This window comes from Pseudopipra pipra, chromosome 11 (assembly GCF_036250125.1).
Source record: "Pseudopipra pipra isolate bDixPip1 chromosome 11, bDixPip1.hap1, whole genome shotgun sequence".
NCBI lineage: Eukaryota > Metazoa > Chordata > Aves > Passeriformes > Pipridae > Pseudopipra > Pseudopipra pipra.
The window spans coordinates 124,637-140,847 of NC_087559.1; the positions used below are offsets into that span (position 1 = coordinate 124,637).

The window sequence follows — 16,211 nt, forward strand, 5'->3', positions numbered from 1 at the left end:
CAACCTAAGGCCTGGAGGTCTCCCCCAATATCCTCAATCCGCCACGTTGGACATAAAAGCCACAGGGTTAGTCCTGCCAGAGGTGTCCGGCACATCCACGGCAACCGAAGGGAAAGAGGGAGCCTGGGAACACAGAGTAAAAGACACTTTAATTAGGACTACACCGAGCACTAGCCAGGTCATTCACACAGCTTCACTGTCCAGTCACACAAAAAACACTCACCGAGGCTTCAGGGAGGATGGTTCCTGACGCTGACCAGGTGAATACCTCCCTGGAAGCCCGCTCCGCTCATGCCAGGCACTAGGGCTCCCCCAGAAGGGCTTTGCCAAGCATCCAAGGGAAATTAAAATTACAGCCTGGGCAGGAAATTAAAATTACAGTCCGGCAGGACCGCTCCTGGCCAAGGCCACCGCTCCCTGCAAGTCAGACCACTCACCACCCGGGGCGAGGATTATCGGGGGCACACCTCCAGCTTTTATTCTCCAGAAACTCCAGTTCTTTCTGGTACCGCTTGCCAGAAAGTCTTCCCCTGCTGGAAGAGGTCACTTTAGTCTTTCGAGGGGCCAGACTGCCAAAGCCCGGCCACTCCATTCCAACGAGGAAAGGTAGCTTGGTCTTGGACAGGATACTGGGGGGGGAGACACAAAATAAAAGTTTAATTTAAAACTTCCTGGAAGAGAAAGCAATTCAAACATAAGGCAGACAAGACTCGTGCAAAACTGAATAACACTGGACTTCAAAGGAGAATTATTTCCCTCTGCACCTCAGAGAACCCCAATTTTCACCCAGGTCCTGCTTGCCATCGTCCAACAAAACGTGCTGACAAAATTTTTCATGATGACAGTGGAGAGCTATTAAATGCACACTGCACAGGGAAGCTGAGGCTGCCCCTGGATCCCTGCAAGTGTTCCAGGCCAGGCTGGATGGGACTTGCAGCATCCAACCGGGGATGAGAGTGGAAGGTGTCCCTGCCCACGGAAGACAGGGTGGCCTTTGAAGGTCCCCTTCAAACCAAATCGCTCTGGGATTCCCCTCCAAAATCACTACCCAAGAGACACAGCAAGCAAAGCAGAGGGACTGCACTCCCAGCTTTTCTTACCTGCAGGCACACAGCACGTTGGACATAAAAGCCACAGGGTTAGTCCTGCCAGAGGTGTCCGGCACATCCACGGCAACCGAAGGGAAAGAGGGAGCCTGGGAACACAGAGTAAAAGACACTTTAATTAGGACTACACCGAGCACTAGCCAGGTCATTCACACAGCTTCACTGTCCAGTCACACAAAAAACACTCACCGAGGCTTCAGGGAGGATGGTTCCTGACGCTGACCAGGTGAATACCTCCCTGGAAGCCCGCTCCGCTCATGCCAGGCACTAGGGCTCCCCCAGAAGGGCTTTGCCAAGCATCCAAAGGAAATTAAAATTACAGCCTAGGCAGGAAATTAAAATTACAGTCCGGCAGGACCGCTCCTGGCCAAGGCCACCGCTCCCTGCAAGTCAGACCACTCACCACCCGGGGCGAGGATTATCGGGGGCACACCTCCAGCTTTTATTCTCCAGAAACTCCAGTTCTTTCTGGTACCGCTTGCCAGAAAGTCTTCCCCTGCTGGAAGAGGTCACTTTAGTCTTTCGAGGGGCCAGACTGCCAAAGCCCGGCCAGTCCATTCCAACGAGGAAAGGTAGCTTGGTCTTGGACAGGATACTGGGGGGGGAGACACAAAATAAAAGTTTAATTTAAAACTTCCTGGAAGAGAAAGCAATTCAAACATAAGGCAGACAAGACTCGTGCAAAACTGAATAACACTGGACTTCAAAGGAGAATTATTTCCCTCTGCACCTCAGAGAACCCCAATTTTCACCCAGGTCCTGCTTGCCATCGTCCAACAAAACGTGCTGACAAAATTTTTCATGATGACAGTGGAGAGCTATTAAATGCACACTGCACAGGGAAGCTGAGGCTGCCCCTGGATCCCTGCAAGTGTTCCAGGCCAGGCTGGATGGGACTTGCAGCATCCAACCGGGGATGAGAGTGGAAGGTGTCCCTGCCCACGGAAGACAGGGTGGCCTTTGAAGGTCCCCTTCAAACCAAATCGCTCTGGGATTCCCCTCCAAAATCACTACCCAAGAGACACAGCAAGCAAAGCAGAGGGACTGCACTCCCAGCTTTTCTTACCTGCAGGCACACAGCACGTTGGACATAAAAGCCACAGGGTTAGTCCTGCCAGAGGTGTCCGGCACACACGTGGCAACCGAAGGGAAAGAGGGAGCCTGGGAACACGGAGTAAAAGACACTTTAATTAGGAGTACACCGAGCACTGGCCAGGTCATGCACACAGACAGCTTCACCGTCCAGTCACACAAAAATCACTTACCTACCAGGGCCTCAGGTAGGATGGCTCCTGACGCTGACCAGGTGAACACCTCCGTTTGCCCCGGGGGGTCAAGAATAACATCCCTGGGAAGAAGTCACCCCCAACAACAAAAAGGGAAAATTAGTGAAGCACGGCGTCCTCTTCTGACTAGATTGCCACCAGCATTCCATAGCAAATGCCATGACTATTCTGTTACAGACAAGAAAACCCTGTTCTCCCAAACAAACAGCGAGGAGATTTATGGGCACGCCTGAAAATTTCCTGTGAGGAACTTTTTGTAACTAAGGAGCAGGTGCTATCTTGAGTTGAAGGCATCCATTTGACAGACACTTAGTACAGCAAACTCTTCAGCAGAGCAATTAATTGCTGCCTATTTGAACAGCAGGGGAGAGAAAATGACAGTCGAAGGGAAGACAAGAAAAGCAGAACTGCAATCAGCAGACTTTTCTTCCATCTCTCCCGAGAAAGCCTAGTTTGTCTGTTCTAATAATTCTATGCCCTTTTCTACACGAAACTTAGACCAAGGCTGAAAAAACAACTAGAAAACACGGAGAGAAGCTTTTTAGAATTTCACGTGATTTTCCCAAACCGATCCCAGAAAAGCAGAACTCGGTAGAATGTACTCACCTCGAGGCCTTTGGTCTTTTTTTCCATAAGCTTCGTCACCTGATGGAAAAAGCAGAGCAGACTCGGTATTTAAGCTCACAACAGGAAAACTTCCCCTTCGTTTCCTAAAAGAAACTACATTAATTCGCACAGCTGCAGGCGCGTCTCCAGCTGTTAAAGCCTTTCAGCTTTTCAGAGGGTGAGAATGCCCTGCTAGGGAAGGCTGAAAAATGCTCGGAGCCTGCCCAGGTCAAAGAGCCCCTCGATTTTGTCTGTGTTCCAGTCCCTGGCTAAAGAAAGGGCAGAAGAAGCGCAGTTGTTGCTTGCCTTTTCCCTCAGAGGTTTTGCCAGGCGCCGGGCCAGCCCGGGCACTGCGGGGGAAGGCCGGCAGTGCCCAAACCCCGCCGCTTTCCCGGGGGCGTCGCTTGCGAGAGCGCCCCCGAGCGCCGGGCCCTGCCTCACAGTCGCCGCCTGGCGGACACGGCCGGGAGCGGCGTTGCAGCCGCGCGCGGCGCTGCAGCCGCGCGCCCCCCCCCCCCACCCCTCGGCGAGACCCGCGGCGCCTTTCGCGAGTACGGGCCTTTCCTCCCTAAAACCTGCCCTTGCCTAGGAAAAGCTGAGCAGTTCACAGAGTTACTGTTTCCACCCCAGCTTCCCAAAGGATTTCTCTCTCCCGGCAGCGCAGACAGGGTCCCCGAGGCAGCGCAGACCCTCCCCGCGGGGGTTGTGGTGCGTGTGCAATGCCAGGGCACATCCGAACCCGGCCCTGCGGCGGCACGCAGGTGCAAGTTTCTCCGCAGAGGCGAGAAACTTGCCTGTCGCTTCCCCTGCCTGCAGTCGCCGATGGCCGCGGGAGAGGCAGAAGAGCGGCCGCGCCCAGCTTACCCTGGCGCCGTGGGTCGCTTCCTGGGGGAGGGGGGGGGGGGGGGGAAGGCGGCGGCACAGCTCCGACAGCATCTCCAGGGCACGGCGGGAGCGGGAGCGGAGGGGAGCGGGGGGGGGGGGGGGGAGCGGGGACGGGAGGGGAGCGGAGGGGAGCGGAGCGGAACGAGGCGGGCGGGCGGGCGGAGCGCCGCGCGCGCGGCGCCGAGGGGGGCTGCCGGCGCCGGTGCCTGCCGCCGCCCACGAACCTGCCGCCCGCGCCCGGCGCCGCCGAGCGCCCCGCCCCGTCCCCACAGCGGGAAGCGGCGCGGCGAGACGGCGCTGCGGGCGCGGGGCGGGGGTCCGGGTCGCGGCGGAGGTCAGACAACCGCCATCTTTAGTGTGGCCTCGGCTAAGTTCCGGTCCTGGCGGCGCCATCTAGAGTGTGGCGTCGGGGCGAACTTCCGGGCCGGGGCCGCCATCTTTAGTGTGGTCGTTCCGGTCCTGGCGGCGCCATCTTTACTGTGGGCTTGGCGGACTTCCGGGCCGGGGCCGCCATCTTTAGTGTGGTCGTTCCGGTCCTGGCGGCGCCATCTTTACTGTGGGCTTGGCGGACTTCCGCGCCGGGGCTTGGAGGACTTCCGGTCCCTCTCTACTTCCGGTGACCGAGTTTACCCAAATTAGCGTCCCTCCTGGCTAATTTCTGCGCTTTCACCCCAAAAAATCTTCATGTTATTCCCCCCACACACACCCCGGGAGAGACGGGAGACCGCCAGTCCCGCCCTGCCGCCGGAACCGGCCCTTAACTCGAGCAGGGAGCGCTGCACCGGCACGAGAGCCACTGCGCATGCGTCGTCGGTCCCGCGCCTGCCTGCCCTTACTTACCACGTCATCGCCGGCGTCTTGCCAATGACTGCGCATGCGCCGGCGTCGCCACCTCGGCTCCGCCGCCCGACCGCCCGGCTTCGCTTTCTTACTGCGGCTCCCCCTCCACTTTTTCGGCTCCCTGGGGTTCCCTCACCCACATTTTGGGGTCCCCTTCTCACATTTTTGGGGTGATGACCCCGCAATTTACGGTTCGGGGGGGGGGGGAGGAGAGGAGAGGAAACGGGGTGCCCAAGAAGGGGTTTCTTTTTTTTTTTTTTTTTCTCTTTTATTTCATTTTCATTTTATTTCCTTTTTAGGTTTTTTGCCTTTTTTTTTTTAATTTTCTTTTGTTTTTTATATTTCCTTTTTTATTTCGTTTATTTTTTATTCTCTTTATTTTTCATTTGCTCTCCCAGTGCTCCCCAGTAACACCCAGTGCTCCCCAACAACCCTCAGTAACACCCAGTGCTCCCCAGTGCACCCCAGTAACACCCAGTGCTCCCCAACAACCCCCAGTAACACCCAGTGCTCCCAAACAACCCCCAGTAACACCCAGTGCTCCCCAAAAATTGACCCAAAACCGACCCAAATCACCCCAAAAGCTGACCCAAAACTGACTCCAAAAGCTGACCCAAAACTGACCCAAATCACCCCAAACAATGACCCAAAACTGACCCCAAAAACTGACCCAAATCATCCAAAAAACTGACCCCAAACTTTGCATTTATTTGGCATCATTTCCTCTCAAAAACAACATCTCCAATTTAGCCATCATTTTAAAATCATCCCAGGAATCAAAAGGGACTGGAAAACACACAGAAATCATTCCTACACCCACCAAATCTTTAGGAATTGGAACCCGATTCCCTCATCTCCCTCCTGGTTTTTCTTGGCTGGAAAACCTGATGATCCCCGCTGGCTATTTTTAGGCTGCTTTTCTTCCACAGCTCCTTTCTCCCGGCTGAAACCTCCTGGCACATTCAGGGCTTATCTGGAGGGAAGCCCCTCTGAAGTATTTCCTCTCGTGGCAATTCTGTGGGATGAAGAAGTAAAAAAAGCACGTCAAGAGCTCCTTCTACCCCCTTCCTTCGCAAACACCCTCCCAGTTTGTCCTTGGCAGCTCCATCCCCCCGGCACCCGCACCCGACGCTTCGGCTCCGCTGGCAAAGGGACAGCAAGTGCACAAGCAAGTTCAGTGCTGGGCAGGGGCTCCCTGGGGAACGGCACTTCAGTGCTTTAGTCCGTGGCCTTTCCTGCTGCCCTCCCTCCTGGAGGCAGAGGATGACCCGGCCCTTGTTTCTCCCACGCTCGCAGACCCAGGTCCTGCTCCTTTGGCCCCACTTTTCTTAGCAGACCCGGCATCATTTTCCAGGGTCCCCAGGAAACTTCTGCACTTGACCCATTGCTAAGTGCAGAGCACAGAGCAAGGGAAGGACAAATTCCTTGGCACCCACCCCCTGGAATTTTCCTTCTCTGCAGCACGCTCCCGTTCCCACTGTCTCTGGAGGTGCCCGCACGAGCCCTCCTTCTCCCAGCACCTCAGAGAATGTCCTTTTCACCCAGGTCCCGCTTACCGTCGTCCAACAAAACACGCTGACAACATTTTTCAGGATGCCAGTGGAGAGATATTAGAGCACACTGCACAGGGAAGCTGAGGCTGCCCCTGGATCCCTGCAAGTGTTCCAGGCCAGGCTGGACGGGACTTGGAGCAACCGGGGATGAGAGGGGAAGGTGTCCCTGCCCACGGAAGACAGGGTGGCCTTTGAAGGTCCCCTTCACACCAAATCGCTCTGGGATTCCCCTCCAAAATCACTACCCAAGAGACACAGCAAGCAAAGCAGAGGGACTGCACTCCCAGCTTTTCTTACCTGCAGGCACACAGCACGTTGGACATAAAAGCCACAGGGTTAGTCCTGCCAGAGGTGTCCGGCACATCCACGGCAACCGAAGGGAAAGAGGGAGCCTGGGAACACAGAGTAAAAGACACTTTAATTAGGACTACACCGAGCACTAGCCAGGTCATTCACACAGCTTCACTGTCCAGTCACACAAAAAACACTCACCGAGGCTTCAGGGAGGATGGTTCCTGACGCTGACCAGGTGAATACCTCCCTGGAAGCCCGCTCCGCTCATGCCAGGCACTAGGGCTCCCCCAGAAGGGCTTTGCCAAGCATCCAAGGGAAATTAAAATTACAGCCTGGGCAGGAAATTAAAATTACAGTCCGGCAGGACCGCTCCTGGCCAAGGCCACCGCTCCCTGCAAGTCAGACCACTCACCACCCGGGGCGAGGATTATCGGGGGCACACCTCCAGCTTTTATTCTCCAGAAACTCCAGTTCTTTCTGGTACCGCTTGCCAGAAAGTCTTCCCCTGCTGGAAGAGGTCACTTTAGTCTTTCGAGGGGCCAGACTGCCAAAGCCCGGCCAGTCCATTCCAACGAGGAAAGGTAGCTTGGTCTTGGACAGGATACTGGGGGGGGAGACACAAAATAAAAGTTTAATTTAAAACTTCCTGGAAGAGAAAGCAATTCAAACATAAGGCAGACAAGACTCGTGCAAAACTGAATAACACTGGACTTCAAAGGAGAATTATTTCCCTCTGCACCTCAGAGAACCCCAATTTTCACCCAGGTCCTGCTTGCCATCGTCCAACAAAACGTGCTGACAAAATTTTTCATGATGACAGTGGAGAGCTATTAAATGCACACTGCACAGGGAAGCTGAGGCTGCCCCTGGATCCCTGCAAGTGTTCCAGGCCAGGCTGGATGGGACTTGCAGCATCCAACCGGGGATGAGAGTGGAAGGTGTCCCTGCCCACGGAAGACAGGGTGGCCTTTGAAGGTCCCCTTCAAACCAAATCGCTCTGGGATTCCCCTCCAAAATCACTACCCAAGAGACACAGCAAGCAAAGCAGAGGGACTGCACTCCCAGCTTTTCTTACCTGCAGGCACACAGCACGTTGGACATAAAAGCCACAGGGTTAGTCCTGCCAGAGGTGTCCGGCACATCCACGGCAACCGAAGGGAAAGAGGGAGCCTGGGAACACAGAGTAAAAGACACTTTAATTAGGACTACACCGAGCACTAGCCAGGTCATTCACACAGCTTCACTGTCCAGTCACACAAAAAACACTCACCGAGGCTTCAGGGAGGATGGTTCCTGACGCTGACCAGGTGAATACCTCCCTGGAAGCCCGCTCCGCTCATGCCAGGCACTAGGGCTCCCCCAGAAGGGCTTTGCCAAGCATCCAAAGGAAATTAAAATTACAGCCTAGGCAGGAAATTAAAATTACAGTCCGGCAGGACCGCTCCTGGCCAAGGCCACCGCTCCCTGCAAGTCAGACCACTCACCACCCGGGGCGAGGATTATCGGGGGCACACCTCCAGCTTTTATTCTCCAGAAACTCCAGTTCTTTCTGGTACCGCTTGCCAGAAAGTCTTCCCCTGCTGGAAGAGGTCACTTTAGTCTTTCGAGGGGCCAGACTGCCAAAGCCCGGCCAGTCCATTCCAACGAGGAAAGGTAGCTTGGTCTTGGACAGGATACTGGGGGGGGAGACACAAAATAAAAGTTTAATTTAAAACTTCCTGGAAGAGAAAGCAATTCAAACATAAGGCAGACAAGACTCGTGCAAAACTGAATAACACTGGACTTCAAAGGAGAATTATTTCCCTCTGCACCTCAGAGAACCCCAATTTTCACCCAGGTCCTGCTTGCCATCGTCCAACAAAACGTGCTGACAAAATTTTTCATGATGACAGTGGAGAGCTATTAAATGCACACTGCACAGGGAAGCTGAGGCTGCCCCTGGATCCCTGCAAGTGTTCCAGGCCAGGCTGGATGGGACTTGCAGCATCCAACCGGGGATGAGAGTGGAAGGTGTCCCTGCCCACGGAAGACAGGGTGGCCTTTGAAGGTCCCCTTCAAACCAAATCGCTCTGGGATTCCCCTCCAAAATCACTACCCAAGAGACACAGCAAGCAAAGCAGAGGGACTGCACTCCCAGCTTTTCTTACCTGCAGGCACACAGCACGTTGGACATAAAAGCCACAGGGTTAGTCCTGCCAGAGGTGTCCGGCACACACGTGGCAACCGAAGGGAAAGAGGGAGCCTGGGAACACGGAGTAAAAGACACTTTAATTAGGAGTACACCGAGCACTGGCCAGGTCATGCACACAGACAGCTTCACCGTCCAGTCACACAAAAATCACTTACCTACCAGGGCCTCAGGTAGGATGGCTCCTGACGCTGACCAGGTGAACACCTCCGTTTGCCCCGGGGGGTCAAGAATAACATCCCTGGGAAGAAGTCACCCCCAACAACAAAAAGGGAAAATTAGTGAAGCACGGCGTCCTCTTCTGACTAGATTGCCACCAGCATTCCATAGCAAATGCCATGACTATTCTGTTACAGACAAGAAAACCCTGTTCTCCCAAACAAACAGCGAGGAGATTTATGGGCACGCCTGAAAATTTCCTGTGAGGAACTTTTTGTAACTAAGGAGCAGGTGCTATCTTGAGTTGAAGGCATCCATTTGACAGACACTTAGTACAGCAAACTCTTCAGCAGAGCAATTAATTGCTGCCTATTTGAACAGCAGGGGAGAGAAAATGACAGTCGAAGGGAAGACAAGAAAAGCAGAACTGCAATCAGCAGACTTTTCTTCCATCTCTCCCGAGAAAGCCTAGTTTGTCTGTTCTAATAATTCTATGCCCTTTTCTACACGAAACTTAGACCAAGGCTGAAAAAACAACTAGAAAACACGGAGAGAAGCTTTTTAGAATTTCACGTGATTTTCCCAAACCGATCCCAGAAAAGCAGAACTCGGTAGAATGTACTCACCTCGAGGCCTTTGGTCTTTTTTTCCATAAGCTTCGTCACCTGATGGAAAAAGCAGAGCAGACTCGGTATTTAAGCTCACAACAGGAAAACTTCCCCTTCGTTTCCTAAAAGAAACTACATTAATTCGCACAGCTGCAGGCGCGTCTCCAGCTGTTAAAGCCTTTCAGCTTTTCAGAGGGTGAGAATGCCCTGCTAGGGAAGGCTGAAAAATGCTCGGAGCCTGCCCAGGTCAAAGAGCCCCTCGATTTTGTCTGTGTTCCAGTCCCTGGCTAAAGAAAGGGCAGAACAAGCGCAGCTGTTCCTTGCCTTTTCCCTCAGAGGTTTTGCCAGGCGCCGGGCCAGCCCGGGCACTGCGGGGGAAGGCCGGCAGCGCCCAAACCCCGCCGCTTTCCCGGGGTCGTCGCTTGCGAGAGCGCCCCCGAGCGCCGGGCCCTGCCTCACAGTCGCCGCCTGGCGGACACGGCCGGGAGCGGCGTTGCAGCCGCGCGCGGCGCTGCAGCCGCGCGCCCCCCCCCCCCACCCCTCGGCGAGACCCGCGGCGCCTTTCGCGAGTACGGGCCTTTCCTCCCTAAAACCTGCCCTTGCCTAGGAAAAGCTGAGCAGTTCACAGAGTTACTGTTTCCACCCCAGCTTCCCAAAGGATTTCTCTCTCCCGGCAGCGCAGACAGGGTCCCCGAGGCAGCGCAGACCCTCCCCGCGGGGGTTGTGGTGCGTGTGCAATGCCAGGGCACATCCGAACCCGGCCCTGCGGCGGCACGCAGGTGCAAGTTTCTCCGCAGAGGCGAGAAACTTGCCTGTCGCTTCCCCTGCCTGCAGTCGCCGATGGCCGCGGGAGAGGCAGAAGAGCGGCCGCGCCCAGCTTACCCTGGCGCCGTGGGTCGCTTCCTGGGGGGGGGGGGGGGGGGGGGGAAGGCGGCGGCGCAGCTCCGACAGCATCTCCAGGGCACGGCGGGAGCGGGAGCGGAGGGGAGCGGGGGGGGGGGGGGAGCGGGGACGGGAGGGGAGCGGAGGGGAGCGGAGCGGAACGAGGCGGGCGGGCGGAGCGCCGCGCGCGCGGCGCCGAGGGGGGCTGCCGGCGCCGGTGCCTGCCGCCGCCCACGAACCTGCCGCCCGCGCCCGGCGCCGCCGAGCGCCCCGCCCCGTCCCCACAGCGGGAAGCGGCGCGGCGAGACGGCGCTGCGGGCGCGGGGCGGGGGTCCGGGTCGCGGCGGAGGTCAGACAACCGCCATCTTTAGTGTGGCCTCGGCTAAGTTCCGGTCCTGGCGGCGCCATCTAGAGTGTGGCGTCGGGGCGAACTTCCGGGCCGGGGCCGCCATCTTTAGTGTGGTCGTTCCGGTCCTGGCGGCGCCATCTTTACTGTGGGCTTGGCGGACTTCCGGGCCGGGGCCGCCATCTTTAGTGTGGTCGTTCCGGTCCTGGCGGCGCCATCTTTACTGTGGGCTTGGCGGACTTCCGCGCCGGGGCTTGGAGGACTTCCGGTCCCTCTCTACTTCCGGTGACCGAGTTTACCCAAATTAGCGTCCCTCCTGGCTAATTTCTGCGCTTTCACCCCAAAAAATCTTCATGTTATTCCCCCCACACACACCCCGGGAGAGACGGGAGACCGCCAGTCCCGCCCTGCCGCCGGAACCGGCCCTTAACTCGAGCAGGGAGCGCTGCACCGGCACGAGAGCCACTGCGCATGCGTCGTCGGTCCCGCGCCTGCCTGCCCTTACTTACCACGTCATCGCCGGCGTCTTGCCAATGACTGCGCATGCGCCGGCGTCGCCACCTCGGCTCCGCCGCCCGACCGCCCGGCTTCGCTTTCTTACTGCGGCTCCCCCTCCACTTTTTCGGCTCCCTGGGGTTCCCTCACCCACATTTTGGGGTCCCCTTCTCACATTTTTGGGGTGATGACCCCGCAATTTACGGTTCGGGGGGGGGGGGAGGAGAGGAGAGGAAACGGGGTGCCCAAGAAGGGGTTTCTTTTTTTTTTTTTTTTTCTCTTTTATTTCATTTTCATTTTATTTCCTTTTTAGGTTTTTTGCCTTTTTTTTTTTAATTTTCTTTTGTTTTTTATATTTCCTTTTTTATTTCGTTTATTTTTTATTCTCTTTATTTTTCATTTGCTCTCCCAGTGCTCCCCAGTAACACCCAGTGCTCCCCAACAACCCTCAGTAACACCCAGTGCTCCCCAGTGCACCCCAGTAACACCCAGTGCTCCCCAACAACCCCCAGTAACACCCAGTGCTCCCAAACAACCCCCAGTAACACCCAGTGCTCCCCAAAAATTGACCCAAAACCGACCCAAATCACCCCAAAAGCTGACCCAAAACTGACTCCAAAAGCTGACCCAAAACTGACCCAAATCACCCCAAACAATGACCCAAAACTGACCCCAAAAACTGACCCAAATCATCCAAAAAACTGACCCCAAACTTTGCATTTATTTGGCATCATTTCCTCTCAAAAACAACATCTCCAATTTAGCCATCATTTTAAAATCATCCCAGGAATCAAAAGGGACTGGAAAACACACAGAAATCATTCCTACACCCACCAAATCTTTAGGAATTGGAACCCGATTCCCTCATCTCCCTCCTGGTTTTTCTTGGCTGGAAAACCTGATGATCCCCGCTGGCTATTTTTAGGCTGCTTTTCTTCCACAGCTCCTTTCTCCCGGCTGAAACCTCCTGGCACATTCAGGGCTTATCTGGAGGGAAGCCCCTCTGAAGTATTTCCTCTCGTGGCAATTCTGTGGGATGAAGAAGTAAAAAAAGCACGTCAAGAGCTCCTTCTACCCCCTTCCTTCGCAAACACCCTCCCAGTTTGTCCTTGGCAGCTCCATCCCCCCGGCACCCGCACCCGACGCTTCGGCTCCGCTGGCAAAGGGACAGCAAGTGCACAAGCAAGTTCAGTGCTGGGCAGGGGCTCCCTGGGGAACGGCACTTCAGTGCTTTAGTCCGTGGCCTTTCCTGCTGCCCTCCCTCCTGGAGGCAGAGGATGACCCGGCCCTTGTTTCTCCCACGCTCGCAGACCCAGGTCCTGCTCCTTTGGCCCCACTTTTCTTAGCAGACCCGGCATCATTTTCCAGGGTCCCCAGGAAACTTCTGCACTTGACCCATTGCTAAGTGCAGAGCACAGAGCAAGGGAAGGACAAATTCCTTGGCACCCACCCCCTGGAATTTTCCTTCTCTGCAGCACGCTCCCGTTCCCACTGTCTCTGGAGGTGCCCGCACGAGCCCTCCTTCTCCCAGCACCTCAGAGAATGTCCTTTTCACCCAGGTCCCGCTTACCGTCGTCCAACAAAACACGCTGACAACATTTTTCAGGATGCCAGTGGAGAGATATTAGAGCACACTGCACAGGGAAGCTGAGGCTGCCCCTGGATCCCTGCAAGTGTTCCAGGCCAGGCTGGACGGGACTTGGAGCAACCGGGGATGAGAGGGGAAGGTGTCCCTGCCCACGGAAGACAGGGTGGCCTTTGAAGGTCCCCTTCACACCAAATCGCTCTGGGATTCCCCTCCAAAATCACTACCCAAGAGACACAGCAAGCAAAGCAGAGGGACTGCACTCCCAGCTTTTCTTACCTGCAGGCACACAGCACGTTGGACATAAAAGCCACAGGGTTAGTCCTGCCAGAGGTGTCCGGCACATCCACGGCAACCGAAGGGAAAGAGGGAGCCTGGGAACACAGAGTAAAAGACACTTTAATTAGGACTACACCGAGCACTAGCCAGGTCATTCACACAGCTTCACTGTCCAGTCACACAAAAAACACTCACCGAGGCTTCAGGGAGGATGGTTCCTGACGCTGACCAGGTGAATACCTCCCTGGAAGCCCGCTCCGCTCATGCCAGGCACTAGGGCTCCCCCAGAAGGGCTTTGCCAAGCATCCAAGGGAAATTAAAATTACAGCCTGGGCAGGAAATTAAAATTACAGTCCGGCAGGACCGCTCCTGGCCAAGGCCACCGCTCCCTGCAAGTCAGACCACTCACCACCCGGGGCGAGGATTATCGGGGGCACACCTCCAGCTTTTATTCTCCAGAAACTCCAGTTCTTTCTGGTACCGCTTGCCAGAAAGTCTTCCCCTGCTGGAAGAGGTCACTTTAGTCTTTCGAGGGGCCAGACTGCCAAAGCCCGGCCAGTCCATTCCAACGAGGAAAGGTAGCTTGGTCTTGGACAGGATACTGGGGGGGGAGACACAAAATAAAAGTTTAATTTAAAACTTCCTGGAAGAGAAAGCAATTCAAACATAAGGCAGACAAGACTCGTGCAAAACTGAATAACACTGGACTTCAAAGGAGAATTATTTCCCTCTGCACCTCAGAGAACCCCAATTTTCACCCAGGTCCTGCTTGCCATCGTCCAACAAAACGTGCTGACAAAATTTTTCATGATGACAGTGGAGAGCTATTAAATGCACACTGCACAGGGAAGCTGAGGCTGCCCCTGGATCCCTGCAAGTGTTCCAGGCCAGGCTGGATGGGACTTGCAGCATCCAACCGGGGATGAGAGTGGAAGGTGTCCCTGCCCACGGAAGACAGGGTGGCCTTTGAAGGTCCCCTTCAAACCAAATCGCTCTGGGATTCCCCTCCAAAATCACTACCCAAGAGACACAGCAAGCAAAGCAGAGGGACTGCACTCCCAGCTTTTCTTACCTGCAGGCACACAGCACGTTGGACATAAAAGCCACAGGGTTAGTCCTGCCAGAGGTGTCCGGCACATCCACGGCAACCGAAGGGAAAGAGGGAGCCTGGGAACACAGAGTAAAAGACACTTTAATTAGGACTACACCGAGCACTAGCCAGGTCATTCACACAGCTTCACTGTCCAGTCACACAAAAAACACTCACCGAGGCTTCAGGGAGGATGGTTCCTGACGCTGACCAGGTGAATACCTCCCTGGAAGCCCGCTCCGCTCATGCCAGGCACTAGGGCTCCCCCAGAAGGGCTTTGCCAAGCATCCAAAGGAAATTAAAATTACAGCCTAGGCAGGAAATTAAAATTACAGTCCGGCAGGACCGCTCCTGGCCAAGGCCACCGCTCCCTGCAAGTCAGACCACTCACCACCCGGGGCGAGGATTATCGGGGGCACACCTCCAGCTTTTATTCTCCAGAAACTCCAGTTCTTTCTGGTACCGCTTGCCAGAAAGTCTTCCCCTGCTGGAAGAGGTCACTTTAGTCTTTCGAGGGGCCAGACTGCCAAAGCCCGGCCAGTCCATTCCAACGAGGAAAGGTAGCTTGGTCTTGGACAGGATACTGGGGGGGGAGACACAAAATAAAAGTTTAATTTAAAACTTCCTGGAAGAGAAAGCAATTCAAACATAAGGCAGACAAGACTCGTGCAAAACTGAATAACACTGGACTTCAAAGGAGAATTATTTCCCTCTGCACCTCAGAGAACCCCAATTTTCACCCAGGTCCTGCTTGCCATCGTCCAACAAAACGTGCTGACAAAATTTTTCATGATGACAGTGGAGAGCTATTAAATGCACACTGCACAGGGAAGCTGAGGCTGCCCCTGGATCCCTGCAAGTGTTCCAGGCCAGGCTGGATGGGACTTGCAGCATCCAACCGGGGATGAGAGTGGAAGGTGTCCCTGCCCACGGAAGACAGGGTGGCCTTTGAAGGTCCCCTTCAAACCAAATCGCTCTGGGATTCCCCTCCAAAATCACTACCCAAGAGACACAGCAAGCAAAGCAGAGGGACTGCACTCCCAGCTTTTCTTACCTGCAGGCACACAGCACGTTGGACATAAAAGCCACAGGGTTAGTCCTGCCAGAGGTGTCCGGCACACACGTGGCAACCGAAGGGAAAGAGGGAGCCTGGGAACACGGAGTAAAAGACACTTTAATTAGGAGTACACCGAGCACTGGCCAGGTCATGCACACAGACAGCTTCACCGTCCAGTCACACAAAAATCACTTACCTACCAGGGCCTCAGGTAGGATGGCTCCTGACGCTGACCAGGTGAACACCTCCGTTTGCCCCGGGGGGTCAAGAATAACATCCCTGGGAAGAAGTCACCCCCAACAACAAAAAGGGAAAATTAGTGAAGCACGGCGTCCTCTTCTGACTAGATTGCCACCAGCATTCCATAGCAAATGCCATGACTATTCTGTTACAGACAAGAAAACCCTGTTCTCCCAAACAAACAGCGAGGAGATTTATGGGCACGCCTGAAAATTTCCTGTGAGGAACTTTTTGTAACTAAGGAGCAGGTGCTATCTTGAGTTGAAGGCATCCATTTGACAGACACTTAGTACAGCAAACTCTTCAGCAGAGCAATTAATTGCTGCCTATTTGAACAGCAGGGGAGAGAAAATGACAGTCGAAGGGAAGACAAGAAAAGCAGAACTGCAATCAGCAGACTTTTCTTCCATCTCTCCCGAGAAAGCCTAGTTTGTCTGTTCTAATAATTCTATGCCCTTTTCTACACGAAACTTAGACCAAGGCTGAAAAAACAACTAGAAAACACGGAGAGAAGCTTTTTAGAATTTCACGTGATTTTCCCAAACCGATCCCAGAAAAGCAGAACTCGGTAGAATGTACTCACCTCGAGGCCTTTGGTCTTTTTTTCCATAAGCTTCGTCACCTGATGGAAAAAGCAGAGCAGACTCGGTATTTAAGCTCACAACAGGAAAACTTCCCCTTCGTTTCCTAAAAGAAACTACATTAATTCGCA

At 54.7% G+C, this 16,211-nt stretch overlaps 1 long non-coding RNA gene across 2 annotated transcripts; it reads right to left on the minus strand.

Moving 5' to 3' along the window:
• Window positions 1–923: 923 nt before the first annotated feature.
• LOC135420063 (uncharacterized) lies at window positions 924–3,506 on the minus strand. Of its 2 annotated transcripts, none has more exons than XR_010433320.1 (3): window positions 2,999–3,504; window positions 2,376–2,454; window positions 924–1,195 (listed from the first exon to the last, which is right to left on the minus strand). It is a non-coding gene; the product is annotated as an uncharacterized LOC135420063 (long non-coding RNA). The 2 variants fall into 2 exon arrangements; XR_010433321.1 differs by lacking the exon at window positions 924–1,195 and adding an exon at window positions 1,996–2,267 and having other exon boundaries at window positions 2,999–3,506.
• Window positions 3,507–16,211: the final 12,705 nt, after the last annotated feature.